This window comes from Zalophus californianus, chromosome 1 (assembly GCF_009762305.2).
Source record: "Zalophus californianus isolate mZalCal1 chromosome 1, mZalCal1.pri.v2, whole genome shotgun sequence".
Lineage (NCBI taxonomy): Eukaryota > Metazoa > Chordata > Mammalia > Carnivora > Otariidae > Zalophus > Zalophus californianus.
In genome coordinates, this window is record NC_045595.1 from 204,132,668 (window position 1) to 204,137,702 (window position 5,035).

Below are 5,035 nucleotides of genomic sequence, written 5' to 3' on the forward strand. Positions count from 1 at the left end.
ACACAGGAGAACTAAAGAGAATCCAGCTGTGCCCCAGACAAGGAGGATAACCAGGCCAGATTGAAGTAGTGTAACTTGAGACAGACATCTCCCAGCTGCTATACCAGCTTTTTAACCTGACGACTAAATGCCCCGAAACCTGGCCCAGATTCCTATCTGTACTCAGCTGGGCTTGGCTTGATCTTGATCATATGGTGATACAGTTCCTGCTCCCCTTCCAAGCCCTGCAGCTGCATCAGCAGAGGACACTCACTTCCTTCACAGAAAGGTTCTGCTTTGACCGACCGTGGTAACTGCAGGCAGGCCACGTGAGCTAAAAAAGCAGAAAATACAGAGCAGTTCACTCTCTCATTTCTGCTGTCCTTCCAGTACAGGCAGACCTCGGAGATATTATAGATTCGGTTACAGACCGCAGCAATCAAGTGAATATCCTCGTAAAATTAGCTGAATGAATTTTTTTGTTTCCCAAGTGCTTATGAAAGCTATGTTTACACTATATTGTGGCCTGTTAAGTATGCAAGAGCACTACATCTAAGAAAACAATGCACATACTTTAATTAAAAACACTTCGTTGCTAAAAATGTGAAGCATCATATGAGTTTTCAGCAAGTCATGCAGATCACACCCATAACAAATATAATAATAAACAAGTTTGAAATATCGCCAAGAATTACCAAAATGTGACACAGAGACATGAAGCAAGCAAATGCTGTTGGAAAAAAGGTGCTGATAGGCTTGCTCCATGCAGGGCTGTCACACACCTTCATTTTATTAAATAAATAAATAAATAAATAAATAAATAAATAAATAAATAAATAAATAAAGGCAGTATCTGCAAAGCACAATAAAACAAGGTGCCTGTATGCGATCCACACTCGAGCCTTCCAGAAGCCCTTACTGTGGTGAACCCCACTTCCTAGGACTCACTCACAACACTACCCACTAACTTCCTCAGAAAGACCTCCTATAAACAGGCAGGGAAGGGGAAGCCATTCTGTTCTGCTCATCTTTTCCTGGAAAACTTCATCTAATAGCGACAATAACGTGCTTTCCTTATGCGGTCAGGTCTGGGCTTACAATTATGAAATAAAATTTTAATCTCAAATTTAGAAAGCTCCAGTATTTTCTAATAAGCCTGTTTGGAATTCATTTGCATTCTGGGGGAAATAATTAATAATTAATAAATTATAATAATAACTGTAATTAATAACAATTAATTATTAAATGAAAAACCCACTGTTAATAAAGACACAGTTTATAGTCCCGTAAGGTTTAGTTTAACTGGAGAAATTAATAAGGTGTTATGATTTTTCTAGCCTGGTAGAAAAGAATAATCCCAAAGGCATGATGATTTTGTTGCTGTGTGTAACATTAACCAATTATATCTAACTCGGGAATTTTGTTCAGATATTCCTTTCCCTGGGGACTATATATATATATATTCCTTAAATTCTCTTAAAACCAGCTTTCCGTGGCACTCTCTCTAACAGTTAAATAAAACTCTGAAACATGTTCATTATCTATTTGCGTGAGATCTTAACACTATTCATTCAAAACCAAATATATTGTTTAGGATGTGTACGTATCTGTTGTGTGCGTGCATTTATGTATATGTGTAAATATATATGTATATGTGTGTATTTGTGTATATATGTGTAAAGCTTATTTTTTTTTAAAGATTTTATTTATTTATTCATGAGAGACAGAGAGAGAGAGAGAGGCAGAGGGAGAAGCAGGCTCCCCGGCGAGCAGGGAGCCTGATGCGGGACTCGATCCCAGGACCCTGGGATCATGACCTGAGCCGAAGGCAGACGCTTAACCATCTGAGCCACCCAGGCGCCCGTGTAAAGCTTATTTTAAAAAAAGCAAGAGAAAGATCAACAAATCAGAATAGAGGCTACCTCTGGAAGAAAGATGCAAATGTTTTAATTCTTAATCTGATGGTAGATACAATGATCATAGCAATCATATTCTTTATATATATGTATATATAAAAATCACATATTATCATATATGTACACACACACATATGTTTGTATGTTCTACACACTTTTTTTTGCACCTGGGATACATTTCCCAATAAAAGAAACATTTAAAAAAGAGAACAAGAATTTGTTATGACTGGATATTCAAGGTGCTTACCACAGGACAAAGTACACAAAATATGTCTCTTCACAAATCTCTTCCTGAAGGCCTCCTCTATTTATTCCTGCCAAGCCAATCAAATGAATGAATATAACCTTAAAGTCAACACCACTAAGTGGAAACAAGATCTAAAAATTCGCCATTATTTAACCAGGTCCTCAAAATTTTCTTGATCCAGTCTCTAAATATAAAAGGACACACCGATTCTAAGAAATGCACTTAAACAAATTTAGCTGCTGCCTCTAAATTGTAAAATCTTCTAAATTGTAAAAACCATTCCTGGTGGAAAGGGCACTCACATTATACTGAAGTACAATAATCTGTTTAAATTATCTACCTGAAACTTATCCTACAATGGCAAAAGGATTTTCATGCAACAAGGCTTTTAACAGCTAAAATCCAGAAACATCGAAAATGTCCATCAGTACTGGACCAATAAAACATATTACAGTACACCTAAACAAAGGCATACTACGCAGCGTTTTAAAAATGAGGTAGGTCCACACATACATATATGGAAATGTGTCCTGATATGATTATAAGTCAACTGCCCAACAGTTATGGGATGATCTCTTCCTAGGGATTGGAACTGAAGATATAAAGGATGAAAAGTGAACAAGGAATTCCCACTTTTTACTTGATACACTTTCGTGCTGTTTGAACTTTTCACTTGATATTCTTCTGCAACGTTAAAAAAAATTTTTTTACAACCTAGATATATTATTGTTATCACTTAAAAGTAGCAAATAAGGATAAACTAATCAGATAAATGTTCTACCATTGGACTCCATCAGTGAATTCATTAAGACCGGCCCGTTAGGGCTGCGGGAATCCCAGCGGGCATAGGATGGGGGTTGGGTGGGGAGGGGAGGGCGTGTCTCCGGAAGAGGAAAACGACATCCTCCTGCTGCTCTCATTAAACCTGCTTTTCCTGCAGTATCAGTATTCAAGATAACTTTTGATTTTCATTTTAAGAGCGAAGACTCTTGCAACACTGTAATCGCTAAAAACGTTTAAGGTGTGTTCTACGTTTGAAACCAAAGCGGATTTGAAACACGAGAGGACAAATAAGAGACTAACGACGATGGGAAAAGAATAGTGTGACAAGCCCGGGAGTAAGAGCCTTGGGAATTGCTAAGAAAAGGGATTCACGGTACAGGTAGACGAAGAGTTTGAGAGAAGAGGTGGGACACTCCGAAAAGAGAAATTGTCTTTGAGAGGCACCATAGTGATGACACATTTACTCCAGTCGGAGGCTTGACTCCCGCCCCCACACAGACAGACACACAGACACACACACGCGCGCGCATACACACACGCACACGCTCACCGGGCACTAAGAGCAGGAAGGGGGGGAGCACAGTCGATCTCACCACTGCTTTGGCTTTAAAAAGGTCATATATTTACATTTGAGATTAAGCACCTTCCAGTGATTAACTCGGAACCCAATTTATTGGTTAAAAACCAAAATGGTTTTCCCCAGCTCAACTACCACTGCCACAGTGGCAATTTTCTGCTGCTACTTACCTAAAAGGACACTCCACACTTTATGAGTAATTATCAAAAGAAAGCTGCGCCTCGTACATTTCCTCTTCCCACCTCTGTACCTGACTCTCCTAAGGCCAGAGTCGGCAAAGTCCACAGAACACTGACAATATTCCCAGCAATGGTTCGGAGCACACGAGAGGGGCGACGAAGTACCTGAGTCGCCCCCAGACTCCCCGTGCTAGCCGTCCACCGCCTCTCTCCCCTGCCCGTGGCCCTGGGAAGCCGAGAGGCTCGAGATGGGAACCTTCCAGACCTCCCCAGACCGGCAATGGACGGCCAGGTAACGCGGCGGTGCGGCCCGCCCGGGTCGAGAGCGGATCCCCGCGCGTCACGGCCACGGTCGGCCCGAGGGGACGCGGGCTGGGCCGGAGCGAGCGGTGGAGGTCTCCGGTCCGCAGGCTGCGGCGGCGCTCCGCGGGCCCGTTCCGCCGGGCGGCGCCGGGCGCGGGAGAGGGAGAGGCCGGGCTGGGCGCCGCCGCACCGCGCAGGCCGGGCCGGCCGGGGGCGCCTCTGCGCGCGTGGACGGCGGGCGCGAGCCCCCCGCGCGCCCCGAGACCGACCGGCCGCACTCACCTGGCCTCCCCGACACCCACGCCGACCCCGAGCGCGCGCTCAGAGGAGGTGGCGGCTGTGCCGTAACCCGGCCAGCGTCCACCGCTCCACCTCAGTCCCCGGGAGCCGGGAGCGGACGGCCAGCGCTAGGCTAGAGGGGCCGGCGGGGTGCGGCGCCGTGCGCACCGCAGCGACCAATCGGCACGCAGCAAGTGGCCGAAGGGGCGGGGCGGGGCTCGAGGGGCGGGGCGGGGGCGCCAGGGGGCGGGGCGAGGGTACCGCGTCTCTGCGGCTCTGGGAGCTGTGGGCTGACTGCTGCGCCTTTAGGGTTCGCGGCCGCGTACACCTGACCGGTAGTGCTGTCTTCTAGACGGCGACTGGGGCCGGGTGCCCACCGCTGCGTTTCTGCTGGTGGACTTCGAGTGCGGCATCCGTGAGATCACGCGCGCGGGGAGCCCAAGACCCAGATGGCAGGGACTTCTTTGCCTATAAGGCCCACAGCGGCGTTGGCCGCGCGAGCTGCCCACAGTAGGGCATGTGCTCCAGAAAAGGGTTCTGAGGAACTGAAGGTCTGTAGGGATGCCCTTTTCTAATCTCCACCACTGAGCAATGGAAGTCTGGAAAAGTGAAGTTTCTCATCCAAGGCTACCAACTAGTACTGTTACCCGAGGTAACGAGCACGGTACAACTAGTCTTCTAATTCTGCCTGATACTTTTCCAGGGATCCACCCAGACTTTTGGCTTCCTTATAGTCGGGTCTCTTCCAACCGTCTCCTTTCTTTTTTTTTTT

The 5,035-nt window shown here is 46.2% G+C and overlaps 1 protein-coding gene across 5 annotated transcripts in view; it reads right to left on the reverse strand.

Moving 5' to 3' along the window:
• The window catches only part of TMEM50B (transmembrane protein 50B), a 34,285-nt gene extending 29,867 nt beyond the window's left edge, over positions 1-4,418 (reverse strand). For 3 of the 5 annotated variants that reach the window (XM_027587155.2, XM_027587158.2, XM_027587156.2), the window contains exon 1: positions 4,267-4,418. The gene's annotated coding sequence lies outside the window, so the exon portion shown is untranslated. Of the gene's footprint in view, positions 1-2,142; positions 2,158-3,672; positions 4,076-4,266 lie in introns of those variants that run through there. The other 2 variants (XM_027587159.2, XM_027587157.2) reach the window with 2 other exon arrangements.
• Between the last annotated feature and the right edge of the window lie 617 nt (positions 4,419-5,035).